The sequence below is a fragment of the Amia ocellicauda genome, chromosome 3 (genome assembly GCF_036373705.1).
Source record: "Amia ocellicauda isolate fAmiCal2 chromosome 3, fAmiCal2.hap1, whole genome shotgun sequence".
NCBI lineage: Eukaryota > Metazoa > Chordata > Actinopteri > Amiiformes > Amiidae > Amia > Amia ocellicauda.
In genome coordinates, this window is record NC_089852.1 from 57,241,909 (window position 1) to 57,254,250 (window position 12,342).

Below are 12,342 nucleotides of genomic sequence, written 5' to 3' on the forward strand. Positions count from 1 at the left end.
GGTTTTGTGAAAGGCGGTGTAGAACAGTAGATTGTTCTTGACCCTGTTTTCTCCTTTACCGGTGTAGTCTAGGATGAGGGTCTCAGGAGATGCTCTCATCACAGCTTGTTTGTAGTCCTTCTTAGCCTGTGCAGAGCGAATGTCTTCAGGGTATCGGATTTCAAAAGGCAGCTCTGCAGTCAGACTGCTGTTCGATAGATTTCTATCAGTCTCAGTGGCAGTTGGGCTCTCTCCTACTGTCACTCTATTCAAATCGGAGCTCTGCATTTTCATTGGCTGAGTCAACTACTGAGAATGCTTATTTATTTTATTAATACATATTTTTTTGTTTAATTATTTGTCTCTTACCTCCAATTCTTGTCTTCAGCTTTTCTTTTCTGACTTTTCTTCCTGAACTGTCTCTCTGCTTTCTTCTTTTTGTGTTTCTCTTAAAATTATTATTTTTTGAATACTTTTTCTTCTGAATTTCTATTCCATGTCTTCTGTGTATGTTTATAGTGCTATATATTCATTTGTAAATGACAAATTAAATCCGCTTATGTATAAAAACAAATGTTTTTTAGGAGCTCATATTCCTCTCTCTCTCTCTCTCTCTCTCTCTCTCAATTCATTTCATTTGTATTGTCAAAGCAATTGGACATACATACACATACATACATATACACTCACCTAAAGGATTATTAGGAACACCTGTTCAATTTCTCATTAATGCAATTATCTAATCAACCAATCACATGGCAGTTGCTTCAATGCATTTAGGGGTGTGGTCCTGATCAAGACAATCTCCTGAACTCCAAACTGAATGTCTGAATGGGAATGAAAGGTGATTTAAGCAATTTTGAGCGTGGCATGGTTGTTGGTGCCAGACGGGCCGGTCTGAGTATTTCACAATCTGCTCAGTTACTGGGATTTTCACGCACAACCATTTCTAGGGTTTACAAAGAATGGTGTGAAAAGGGAAAAACATCCAGTATGCGGCAGTCCTGTGGGCGAAAATGCCTTGTTGATGCTAGAGGTCAGAGGAGAATGGGCCGACTGAGTCAAGCTGATAGAAGAGCAACTTTGACTGAAATAACCACTCGTTACAAACGAGGTATGCAGCAAAGCATTTGTGAAGCCACAACACGTACAACCTTGAGGCGGATGGGCTACAACAGCAGAAGACCCCACCGGGTACCACTCATCTCCACTACAAATAGGAAAAAGAGGTGAGACATTCAGATGGTAGAGTCAGAATTTGGCGTAAACAGAATGAGAACATGGATCCATCATGTCTTGTTACCACTGTGCAGGCTGGTGGTGGTGGTGTAATGGTGTGGGGGATGTCTTCTTGGCACACTTTAGGCCCCTTAGTGCCAATTGGGCATCGTTTAAATGCTACGGCCTACCTGAGCATTGTTTCTGACCATGTCCATCCCTTTATGACCACCATGTACCCATCCTCTGATGGCTACTTCCAGCAGGATAATGCACCATGTCACAAAGGTCGAATCATTTCAAATTGGTTTCTTGAACATGACAATGAGTTCACTGTACTAAACTGGCCCCCACAGTCACCAGATCTCAACCCAATAGAGCATCTTTGGGATGTGGTGGAACGGGAGCTTCGTGCCCTGGATGTGCATCCCACAAATCTCCATCAACTGCAAGATGCTATCCTATCAATATGGGCCAACATTTCTAAAGAATGCTTTCAGCACCTTGTTGAAGCAATGCCACGTAGAATTAAAGCAGTTCTGAAGGCGAAAGGGGGTCAAACACAGTATTAGTGTGGTGTTCCTAATAATCCTTTAGCTGAGTTCATCGTAGCTCTTAATACTCTCTTTCTGTCTGGAGGAGATATAATTGAAGTATTGTACACGTACCCGGCTACTTTCAACACCCATTGCTGCACTGATATTTTTCCCTCCATTTTTCTTTATCCATTTTTTTTTTGCTGGAAGTTCCGTCAATACCCGTCAGCCTTAAGAGACATCATGCAGCCAGGCCTCTTGGCTTGCGGCCACACCGTCCTGAACGCGCCCAATCTCATCAGATCTCGGAAGCTAAACGGGGCAGGGCCTGGTCAGTACTTGGATGGGAGACCTCCTAGAAATACCAGGTGCTGCAAGCTTTTTACGTCTCCTGGGTAACTTCATCGTAGCTCTTAATACTCTCTTTCTGTCTGCAGGAGATATAATTGAAGAATTGTACACGTACCCGGCTACTTTCAACACCCTTTGCTGCACTGGTATTTCTCCCTCCATTTCTCTTTTTTTTTTTTGCTGGATGTTCCGTCAAAACCCGCCAACCATTAAGAGACATCATGCAGCCCGGCCTCTTGGCTTGCAGCCACACCGTCCTGAACGCCCCCGATCTCATCAGATCTTGGAATTTAAACGGGGCAGGGCCTGGTCAGTACTTGGATGGGTGACCTCCTGGAAATGCCAGGTGCTGCAAGCTTTTTACGTCTCCTGGGTAACTTCATCGTAGCTCTTAATACTCTCTTTCTGTCTGGAGGAGATATAATTGAAGAATTGTACACGTACCCGGCTACTTTCAAAACCCATTACTGCACTGATATTTTTCCCTCCATTTTTCTATTTCTTTTTTTTTTTTTTTTTTTTGCTGGAAGTTCCGTCAATACCCGCCAGCCATTAAGAGACATCATGCAGCCAGGCCTCTCGGCTTGCGGCCACACCGTCCTGAACGCGCCCGATCTCGTCAGATCTCGGAAGCTAAACGGGGCAGGACCTGGTCAGTACTTGAATGTGAGACCTCCTGGAAATACCTGGTGCTGCAAGCTTTTACGTCTCCTGGGTAACTTCATCGTAGCTCTTAATACTCTCTTTCTGTCTGGAGGAGATATAATTGAAGTATTGTACACGTACCCGGCTACTTTCAACACCCATTGCTGCACTGATATTTTTCCATCAATTTTTTTATTTTTATTATTATTTATTTTTTCTGCTGGAAGTTCCGTCAATACCCGCCAACCTTTAAGAGACATCATGCAGCCAGGCGTCTTGGCTTGCGGCCACACCGTCCTGAACGCGCCCCATCTCGTCAGCTCTTGGAAGCTAAACTGGGCAGGACCTGGTCATTACTTGAATGTGAGACCTTCTGGAAATTCCAGGCGCTGCAAGCTTTTTTCGTCACCTGGGGAACTTTATCGAAGCTCTTAATACTCTCTTTCTGTCTGGAGGAGATATAATTGAAGTATTGTACACGTACCCAGCTACTGTCAACACCCTTTGCGGCACTGATTTTTTTCCCTCCGTTTTTCTTTTTTTCTTTTTTTTTTTTTTTTTTGCTGGAAGTTCCGTCAATACCCGCCAGCCTTTAAGAGACATCATGCAGCCACGCCTCTTGGCTTGCGGCCACACCGTCCTAAACGCCCCCAATCTCGTCAGATCTCGGAAGCTAAACGGGGCAGGGCCTGGTCAGTACTTGGATTGTTGACCTACTGGAAATACCAGGTGCTGCAAGCTTTTTACGTCTCCTAGGTAACTTCATCGTAGCTCTTAATACTCTCTTTCAGTCGGGAGGAGATTTAATTGAAGAATTGTACACGTACCCGGCTACTTTCAACACCCTTTACTGCACAAATATTTTTCCCTCCATTTTTCTTTTTTCTTTTTTTTTTTGCTGGAAGTTCCGTCAATACCCTCCAGCCTTTAAGAGACATCATGCAGCCAGGCGTCTCGGCTTGTGGCCACACCGTCCTGAATGCGCCCGATCTCGTCAGATCTCGGAAGCTAAATGGGGCAGGGCCTGGTCAGTATTTAGATGGGAGACCTCCTGGAAATACCAGGTGCTGCAAGCTTTTTACTTCTCCTGGGAAACTTTATCGTAGCTCTTAATACTCTCTTTCTGTCTGGAGGAGATATAATTGAAGTATTGTACACGTACCCGGCAACTTTCAACACCCTTTGCTGCATTGATATTTTTGCCTCCATTTTTCTTTTTCTTTTTTTTTTTTCTGCTGGAAGTTCCGTCAATACCCGCCAACCTTTAAGAGACATCATGCAGCCAGGCGTCTCGGCTTGTGGCCACACCATCCTGAATGCGACCGATCTCGTCAGATCTCGGAAGCTAAACGGGGCAGTGCCTGGTCTGTACTTGGATGGGTGACCTCCTGGAAATACCAGGTGCTGCAAGCTTTTTACTTCTCCTGGGTAACTTTATCGTAGCTCTTAATACTCTCTTTCTGTCTGGAGGAGATATAATTGAAGTATTGTACACGTAACCGGCAACTTTCAACACCCTTTGCTGCACTGATATTTTTGCCTCCGTTTTTCTTTTTTTTTTTTTTTTGCTGGAAATTCCGTCAATACCCGCCAGCCTTTAAGAGACATCATGCAGCCAGGCGTCTCGGCTTGTGGCCACACCGTCCTGAACGCGCCCGATCTCGTCAGATCTCGGAAACTAAACGGGGCAGGACCTGGTCAGTACTTGGATGGGAGACCTCCTGGAAGTACCAGGTGCTGCAAGCTTTTTACGTCACCTGGGGAACTTCGTCGTAGCTTTTAATACTCTCTTTCTGTCTGGAGGAGATTTAATTGAAGAATTGTACACGTACCCGGCTACTTTCAACACCCTTTACTGCACAGATATTTTTCCCTCCATTTTTCTTTTTTCTTTTTTTTTTTTTGCTGGAAGTTCCATCAATACCCTCCAGCCTTTAAGAGACATCATGCAGCCAGGCTGCTTGGCTTGCGGCCACACCGTCCTGAACGCGGTCGATCTCATCAGATCTCGGAAGCTAAACGGTGCAGGGCCTCGTCAGTACTTGGATGGGTGACCTCCTGGAAATACCAGGTGCTGCAAGCTTTTTCGTCTCCTGGGTAACTTCATCGTAGCTCTTAATACTCTATTTCTGTCTGGAGGAGATATAATTGAAGAATTGTACACGTACCCGGCTACTTTCAACACCCTTTGCTGCACTGATATTTTTCCCGCCATTTTTATTTTTACTTTTTATTTTTTCTGGAAGTTCCATCAATATCCGCCAGCCTTTAAGAGACATCATGCAACCAGGCATCTCGGCTTGCGGACACACAGACCTGAACGCGCCCGATCTCGTCAGATCTCGGAAACGAAACGGGGCAGGACCTGGTCAGTACTTGGATGGGAGATCTCCTGGAAATACCAGGTGCTGCCAGCTTTTTACGTCTGCTGGGTAACTTTATCGTAGCTCTTGATACTCTCTTTCAGTCAGGAGGAGATATATTTGAAGTATTGTATACGTACCTGGCTACTTTCAACATCCTTTGCTGCACTGATATTTTTCCCTCCGTTTTCTTTTTTTTTTTTTTTGCTGGAAGTTCCGTCAATACCCGCCAACCATTAAGAGACATCATGCAGCCAGGCCTCTCGGCTTGTGTCCACACCGTCCTGAACGCGCTCGATCTCGTCAGATCGCGTAAGCTGAACGGGGCAGGTCCTGGTCAGTACTTGGATGGGTGACCTCCTGGAAATACCAGGTGCTGCAAGCTTTATACGTCTCTTGGGTAACTTCATCGTAGCTCGTAATACTCTCTTTCAGTCTGGAGGAGATATAATTGAAGAATTGTACACGTACCCGGCTACTTTCAACACTCTTTGCTGCACTGATATTTTTCCCTCCATTTTTCTTTTTTCTTTTTTTTTTTGCCGGAAGTTCCGTCAATACCCTCCAGCCTTTAAGAGACATCATGCAGCCAGCTCTCTAGGCTTGCGGCCACACTGACCTGAACGTGCCCGATCTTGTCAGATCTCGGAAGCTAAACGGGGCAGGGCCTGGTCAATACTTGGATGGGAGACCTCCTGGAAATACCTGGTGCTGCAAGCTTTTTAGTCTCCTGAGTAACTTCATTGTAGCTGTTAATACTCTCTTTCTGTCTGGAGGTGTTATAATTGAGGATTTGTACACGTACCCGGCTACTTTCAACACCATTTGCTGCACTGGTATTTTTCCCTCCATTTTTCTTTTTTTTGCTGGAAGTTCCGTCAATACCAGCCAGCCTTTAAGAGACATCATGCAGCCAGGCTTTTTGGCTTGCGGCCACACCGTCCTGAACGCGCCCGATCTTGTCAGATCTAGGAAGCAAAACGTGGCAGGACCTGGTCAGTATTTGGATTGGTGACCTCCTGGAAAAACTAGGTACTGCAAGCTTTTTACGTCTCCTGGGTAACTTCATCGTAGCTCTTAATACTCTCTTTCTGTCAGGAGAAGATACAATTGAAGAAATGTACACGTACCCGGCAACTTTCAACACCCTTTGCTGCACTGATATTTTTCCCTCCATTTTTCTTTTTTCTTTTTTTTTTTGCTGGAAGGTCCGTCAAAACCCGCCCGCCTTTAAGAGACATCATGCTGCCAGGCCTCTCGGCTTGCGGCCACGCCGTCCTGAACGCGACCGATCTCATCAGATCTCGGAAGCTAAACGGGGCAGGGCCTGGTCAGTACTTGGATGGGAGACCTCCTAGAAATACCAGGTGCTGCAAGCTTTTTACGTCTCCTGGGTAACTTCATCGTAGCTCTTAATACTCTCTTTCTGTCTGCAGGAGATATAATTGAAGAATTGTACACGTACCCGGCTACTTTCAACACCCTTTGCTGCACTGGTATTTCTCCCTCCATTTCTCTTTTTTTTTTTTGCTGGATGTTCCGTCAAAACCCGCCAACCATTAAGAGACATCATGCAGCCCGGCCTCTTGGCTTGCAGCCACACCGTCCTGAACGCCCCCGATCTCATCAGATCTTGGAATTTAAACGGGGCAGGGCCTGGTCAGTACTTGGATGGGTGACCTCCTGGAAATGCCAGGTGCTGCAAGCTTTTTACGTCTCCTGGGTAACTTCATCGTAGCTCTTAATACTCTCTTTCTGTCTGGAGGAGATATAATTGAAGAATTGTACACGTACCCGGCTACTTTCAAAACCCATTACTGCACTGATATTTTTCCCTCCATTTTTCTATTTCTTTTTTTTTTTTTTTTTTTTGCTGGAAGTTCCGTCAATACCCGCCAGCCATTAAGAGACATCATGCAGCCAGGCCTCTCGGCTTGCGGCCACACCGTCCTGAACGCGCCCGATCTCGTCAGATCTCGGAAGCTAAACGGGGCAGGACCTGGTCAGTACTTGAATGTGAGACCTCCTGGAAATACCTGGTGCTGCAAGCTTTTACGTCTCCTGGGTAACTTCATCGTAGCTCTTAATACTCTCTTTCTGTCTGGAGGAGATATAATTGAAGTATTGTACACGTACCCGGCTACTTTCAACACCCATTGCTGCACTGATATTTTTCCCTCCATTTTTCTATTTTTTTTTTTTTTTTTTTCTTTGATGTTCCGTCAATACCCGCCAGCCTTTTAGAGACATCATGCAGCCAGGCCTTTAGGTTTGCGGCCACACCGTCCTGAACGCGCCCGATCTCATCAGATCTCGGAAGCTAAACGGGGCAAGACCTGGTCAGTACTTGAATGTGAGACCTCCTGGAAATACCTGGTGCTGCAAGCTTTTACGTCTCCTGGGTAACTTTATCGAAGCTCTTAATACTCTCTTTCTGTCTGGAGGAGATATAATTGAAGTATTGTACACGTACCCAGCTACTGTCAACACCCTTTGCTGCACTGATATTTTTCCATCAATTTTTTTATTTTTATTATTATTTATTTTTTCTGCTGGAAGTTCCGTCAATACCCGCCAACCTTTAAGAGACATCATGCAGCCAGGCGTCTTGGCTTGCGGCCACACCGTCCTGAACGCGCCCCATCTCGTCAGCTCTTGGAAGCTAAACTGGGCAGGACCTGGTCATTACTTGAATGTGAGACCTTCTGGAAATTCCAGGCGCTGCAAGCTTTTTTCGTCACCTGGGGAACTTCGTCGTAGCTTTTAATACTCTCTTTCTGTCTGGAGGAGATTTAATTGAAGAATTGTACACGTACCTGGCTACTTTCAACACCCTTTGCGGCACTGATTTTTTTCCCTCCGTTTTTCTTTTTTTCTTTTTTTTTTTTTTTTTGCTGGAAGTTCCGTCAATACCCGCCAGCCTTTAAGAGACATCATGCAGCCAGGCGTCTTGGCTTGTGGCCACACCGTCCTGAATGCGACCGATCTCGTCAGATCTCGGAAGCTAAACGGGGCAGTGCCTGGTCTGTACTTGGATGGGTGACCTCCTGGAAATACCAGGTGCTGCAAGCTTTTTACTTCTCCTGGGTAACTTTATCGTAGCTCTTAATACTCTCTTTCTGTCTGGAGGAGATATAATTGAAGTATTGTACACGTAACCGGCAACTTTCAACACCCTTTGCTGCACTGATATTTTTGCCTCCGTTTTTCTTTTTTTTTTTTTTTTGCTGGAAATTCCGTCAATACCCGCCAGCCTTTAAGAGACATCATGCAGCCAGGCATCTCGGCTTGCTGCCACACCATCTTGAACGCGCCCGATCTCGTCAGATCTCGGAAGCTAAACGGGGCAGGACCTGGTCAGTACTTGAATGTGAGACCTCCTGGAAATACCTGGTGCTGCAAGCTTTTACGTCTCCTGGGTAACTTTATCGTAGCTCTTAATACTCTCTTTCAGTCTGGAGGAGATATAATTGAAGAATTGTACACGTACCCGGCTACTTTCAACACCCTTTCCTGCACTGATATTTTTCCCTCCATTTTTCTATTTTTTTATTTTTTTTTTATGCTGGAAATTCCGTCAATACCCGCCAGCCTTTAAGAGACATCATGCAGCCAGGCGTCTCGGCTTGTGGCCACACCGTCCTGAACGCGCCCGATCTCGTCAGATCTCGGAAACTAAACGGGGCAGGACCTGGTCAGTACTTGGATGGGAGACCTCCTGGAAGTACCAGGTGCTGCAAGCTTTTTACGTCACCTGGGGAACTTCGTCGTAGCTTTTAATACTCTCTTTCTGTCTGGAGGAGATTTAATTGAAGAATTGTACACGTACCCGGCTACTTTCAACACCCTTTACTGCACAGATATTTTTCCCTCCATTTTTCTTTTTTCTTTTTTTTTTTTTGCTGGAAGTTCCATCAATACCCTCCAGCCTTTAAGAGACATCATGCAGCCAGGCTGCTTGGCTTGCGGCCACACCGTCCTGAACGCGGTCGATCTCATCAGATCTCGGAAGCTAAACGGTGCAGGGCCTCGTCAGTACTTGGATGGGTGACCTCCTGGAAATACCAGGTGCTGCAAGCTTTTTCGTCTCCTGGGTAACTTCATCGTAGCTCTTAATACTCTATTTCTGTCTGGAGGAGATATAATTGAAGAATTGTACACGTACCCGGCTACTTTCAACACCCTTTGCTGCACTGATATTTTTCCCGCCATTTTTATTTTTATTTTTTATTTTTTCTGGAAGTTCCATCAATATCCGCCAGCCTTTAAGAGACATCATGCAACCAGGCATCTCGGCTTGCGGACACACAGACCTGAACGCGCCCGATCTCGTCAGATCTCGGAAACGAAACGGGGCAGGACCTGGTCAGTACTTGGATGGGAGATCTCCTGGAAATACCAGGTGCTGCCAGCTTTTTACGTCTGCTGGGTAACTTTATCGTAGCTCTTGATACTCTCTTTCAGTCAGGAGGAGATATATTTGAAGTATTGTATACGTACCTGGCTACTTTCAACATCCTTTGCTGCACTGATATTTTTCCCTCCGTTTTCTTTTTTTTTTTTTTTGCTGGAAGTTCCGTCAATACCCGCCAACCATTAAGAGACATCATGCAGCCAGGCCTCTCGGCTTGTGTCCACACCGTCCTGAACGCGCTCGATCTCGTCAGATCGCGTAAGCTGAACGGGGCAGGTCCTGGTCAGTACTTGGATGGGTGACCTCCTGGAAATACCAGGTGCTGCAAGCTTTATACGTCTCTTGGGTAACTTCATCGTAGCTCGTAATACTCTCTTTCAGTCTGGAGGAGATATAATTGAAGAATTGTACACGTACCCGGCTACTTTCAACACTCTTTGCTGCACTGATATTTTTCCCTCCATTTTTCTTTTTTCTTTTTTTTTTTGCCGGAAGTTCCGTCAATACCCTCCAGCCTTTAAGAGACATCATGCAGCCAGCTCTCTAGGCTTGCGGCCACACTGACCTGAACGTGCCCGATCTTGTCAGATCTCGGAAGCTAAACGGGGCAGGGCCTGGTCAATACTTGGATGGGAGACCTCCTGGAAATACCTGGTGCTGCAAGCTTTTTAGTCTCCTGAGTAACTTCATTGTAGCTGTTAATACTCTCTTTCTGTCTGGAGGTGTTATAATTGAGGATTTGTACACGTACCCGGCTACTTTCAACACCATTTGCTGCACTGGTATTTTTCCCTCCATTTTTCTTTTTTTTGCTGGAAGTTCCGTCAATACCAGCCAGCCTTTAAGAGACATCATGCAGCCAGGCTTTTTGGCTTGCGGCCACACCGTCCTGAACGCGCCCGATCTTGTCAGATCTAGGAAGCAAAACGTGGCAGGACCTGGTCAGTATTTGGATTGGTGACCTCCTGGAAAAACTAGGTACTGCAAGCTTTTTACGTCTCCTGGGTAACTTCATCGTAGCTCTTAATACTCTCTTTCTGTCAGGAGAAGATACAATTGAAGAAATGTACACGTACCCGGCAACTTTCAACACCCTTTGCTGCACTGATATTTTTCCCTCCATTTTTCTTTTTTCTTTTTTTTTTTGCTGGAAGGTCCGTCAAAACCCGCCCGCCTTTAAGAGACATCATGCTGCCAGGCCTCTCGGCTTGCGGCCACGCCGTCCTGAACGCGACCGATCTCATCAGATCTCGGAAGCTAAACAGGGCAGGGCCTGGTCAGTACTTGGATGGGTGACCTCCTGGAAATACCAGGTGCTGCAAGCTTTATAAGTCTCCTGGGTATCATCATCGTAGATCTTAATACTCTTTCTGTCTGGAGGAGATATAATTGAAGAAATGTACACGTACCCGGCTACTTTCAACACCCTTTGCTGAACTGATATTTTTCCCTCCATTTTTCTTTTTTTATTTGCTGGAAGTTCCGTCAACACCCGTCAGCCTTTAAGAGACATCATGCAGCCAGGCCTCTCGGCTTGCGGCTACACCGTCCTGGACGCACCCCGTCTCGTCAGATCTCGGAAGCTAAACGGGGCATGGCCTGGTCAGTACTTGGATGGGAGATCTCCTAGAAATACCAGGTGCTGCAAGCTTTTTACGTCTCCAGGGTAACTTCATCGTAGCTCTTAATACTCTCTTTCTGTCTGGAGGAGATATAATTGAAGAATTGTACACGTTCCCGGCTACTTTCAACACCCTTTCCTGCACTGTTATTTTTCCCTCCATTTTTTTATTTTTTTATTTTTTATTTTTTGCTGGAAATTCCGTCAATACCCGCCAGCCTTTAGGAGACATCATGCAGCCAGGCATCTCGGCTTGCGGCCACACCGTCCTGAACATGCCCGATCTCGTCAGACCTTGGAAACTAAACGGGCCAGGGCCTGGTTAGTACTTGGATGGGTGACCTCCAGGAAATACCAGGTGATGCAAGCTTTTTACATCTCCTGGGTAACTTCATCGTAGCTCTTAATACTCTTTATCTGTCTGGAGGAGATATAATTGAAGTATTGTACACTTTGTCTTAGGGACAGTCTGGCTAGCAGTGACTGAGTGGTTGACAGACGACAAGCAACGGAATGTACGTGCTCTGTGATGTCATAGCAGTCAGCTGAGAGAGGCTCGTGATGTCATCGCTGAGCTGTCTGTCTGTCTGTCTGTCTGTCTGTCTGTCTCTCTCTCTCTCTTTCTCTCTCTCTCTCTCTCTCTCTCTCTTCCTCTCAATTCAATTCATTTGTATTGTCAAAGCAATTGGACATACATACATACATATATACACTCACCTAAAGGATTATTAGGAACACCTGTTCAATTTCTCATTAATGCAATTATCTAACCAACCAATCACATGGCAGTTGCTTCAATGCATTTAGGGGTGTGGTCCTGGTCAAGACAATCTCCTGAACTCCAAACTCAATGTCTGAATGGGAAAGAAAGGTGATTTAAGCAATTTTGAGCGTGGCATGGTTGTTGGTGCCAGACGGGCCGGTCTGAGTATTTCACAATCTGCTCAGTTACTGGGATTTTCACGCACAACTATTTCTAGGGTTTACAAAGAATGGTGTGAAAAGGGAAAAACATCCAGTATGCGGCAGTCCTGTGGGCGAAAATGCCTTGTTGATGCTCGAGGTCAGAGGAGAATGGGCCGACTGATTCAAGCTGATAGAAGAGCAACTTTGACTGAAATAACCACTCGTTACAACCGAGGTATGCAGCAAAGCATTTGTGAAGCCACAACACGTACAACCTTGAGGCGGATGGGCTACAACAGCAGAAGACCC

The 12,342-nt window shown here is 45.7% G+C and overlaps 4 non-coding genes and 25 pseudogenes across 4 annotated transcripts; all 29 read left to right on the forward strand.

Annotated features, from left to right (window-relative positions):
* Positions 1 to 1,994: 1,994 nt before the first annotated feature.
* LOC136747407 (5S ribosomal RNA) lies at positions 1,995 to 2,113 on the forward strand. Its single transcript, XR_010816507.1, has one exon. It is a non-coding gene; the product is annotated as a 5S ribosomal RNA (ribosomal RNA).
* A 210-nt stretch (positions 2,114 to 2,323) lies between these two features.
* On the forward strand, positions 2,324 to 2,442 carry LOC136747418 (uncharacterized; annotated as a pseudogene).
* Positions 2,443 to 2,666: 224 nt separating this feature from the next.
* Positions 2,667 to 2,785, forward strand: LOC136747425 (uncharacterized; annotated as a pseudogene).
* Positions 2,786 to 3,008: 223 nt separating this feature from the next.
* LOC136747380 (uncharacterized) lies at positions 3,009 to 3,127 on the forward strand (annotated as a pseudogene).
* Positions 3,128 to 3,351: 224 nt separating this feature from the next.
* LOC136747451 (uncharacterized) lies at positions 3,352 to 3,470 on the forward strand (annotated as a pseudogene).
* Positions 3,471 to 3,686: 216 nt separating this feature from the next.
* LOC136747415 (5S ribosomal RNA) lies at positions 3,687 to 3,805 on the forward strand. The gene has a single exon (XR_010816515.1). It is a non-coding gene; the product is annotated as a 5S ribosomal RNA (ribosomal RNA).
* Positions 3,806 to 4,023: 218 nt separating this feature from the next.
* On the forward strand, positions 4,024 to 4,142 carry LOC136747434 (uncharacterized; annotated as a pseudogene).
* Positions 4,143 to 4,356: 214 nt separating this feature from the next.
* LOC136747423 (uncharacterized) lies at positions 4,357 to 4,475 on the forward strand (annotated as a pseudogene).
* A 218-nt stretch (positions 4,476 to 4,693) lies between these two features.
* LOC136747446 (uncharacterized) lies at positions 4,694 to 4,812 on the forward strand (annotated as a pseudogene).
* Positions 4,813 to 5,027: 215 nt separating this feature from the next.
* LOC136747374 (uncharacterized) lies at positions 5,028 to 5,146 on the forward strand (annotated as a pseudogene).
* A 212-nt stretch (positions 5,147 to 5,358) lies between these two features.
* Positions 5,359 to 5,477, forward strand: LOC136747367 (uncharacterized; annotated as a pseudogene).
* A 216-nt stretch (positions 5,478 to 5,693) lies between these two features.
* LOC136747444 (uncharacterized) lies at positions 5,694 to 5,812 on the forward strand (annotated as a pseudogene).
* Positions 5,813 to 6,017: 205 nt separating this feature from the next.
* On the forward strand, positions 6,018 to 6,136 carry LOC136747378 (uncharacterized; annotated as a pseudogene).
* Positions 6,137 to 6,352: 216 nt separating this feature from the next.
* LOC136747414 (5S ribosomal RNA) lies at positions 6,353 to 6,471 on the forward strand. The gene has a single exon (XR_010816514.1). It is a non-coding gene; the product is annotated as a 5S ribosomal RNA (ribosomal RNA).
* Positions 6,472 to 6,681: 210 nt separating this feature from the next.
* Positions 6,682 to 6,800, forward strand: LOC136747419 (uncharacterized; annotated as a pseudogene).
* Positions 6,801 to 7,024: 224 nt separating this feature from the next.
* LOC136747427 (uncharacterized) lies at positions 7,025 to 7,143 on the forward strand (annotated as a pseudogene).
* A 218-nt stretch (positions 7,144 to 7,361) lies between these two features.
* LOC136747441 (uncharacterized) lies at positions 7,362 to 7,480 on the forward strand (annotated as a pseudogene).
* A 223-nt stretch (positions 7,481 to 7,703) lies between these two features.
* Positions 7,704 to 7,822, forward strand: LOC136747381 (uncharacterized; annotated as a pseudogene).
* A 223-nt stretch (positions 7,823 to 8,045) lies between these two features.
* On the forward strand, positions 8,046 to 8,164 carry LOC136747436 (uncharacterized; annotated as a pseudogene).
* Positions 8,165 to 8,378: 214 nt separating this feature from the next.
* Positions 8,379 to 8,497, forward strand: LOC136747442 (uncharacterized; annotated as a pseudogene).
* Positions 8,498 to 8,716: 219 nt separating this feature from the next.
* Positions 8,717 to 8,835, forward strand: LOC136747424 (uncharacterized; annotated as a pseudogene).
* Positions 8,836 to 9,053: 218 nt separating this feature from the next.
* Positions 9,054 to 9,172, forward strand: LOC136747447 (uncharacterized; annotated as a pseudogene).
* Positions 9,173 to 9,387: 215 nt separating this feature from the next.
* LOC136747375 (uncharacterized) lies at positions 9,388 to 9,506 on the forward strand (annotated as a pseudogene).
* A 212-nt stretch (positions 9,507 to 9,718) lies between these two features.
* LOC136747368 (uncharacterized) lies at positions 9,719 to 9,837 on the forward strand (annotated as a pseudogene).
* A 216-nt stretch (positions 9,838 to 10,053) lies between these two features.
* Positions 10,054 to 10,172, forward strand: LOC136747445 (uncharacterized; annotated as a pseudogene).
* A 205-nt stretch (positions 10,173 to 10,377) lies between these two features.
* Positions 10,378 to 10,496, forward strand: LOC136747379 (uncharacterized; annotated as a pseudogene).
* Positions 10,497 to 10,712: 216 nt separating this feature from the next.
* On the forward strand, positions 10,713 to 10,831 carry LOC136747426 (5S ribosomal RNA). The gene has a single exon (XR_010816518.1). It is a non-coding gene; the product is annotated as a 5S ribosomal RNA (ribosomal RNA).
* Positions 10,832 to 11,038: 207 nt separating this feature from the next.
* On the forward strand, positions 11,039 to 11,157 carry LOC136747452 (uncharacterized; annotated as a pseudogene).
* Positions 11,158 to 11,378: 221 nt separating this feature from the next.
* On the forward strand, positions 11,379 to 11,497 carry LOC136747439 (uncharacterized; annotated as a pseudogene).
* The last annotated feature ends 845 nt before the right edge of the window (positions 11,498 to 12,342 follow it).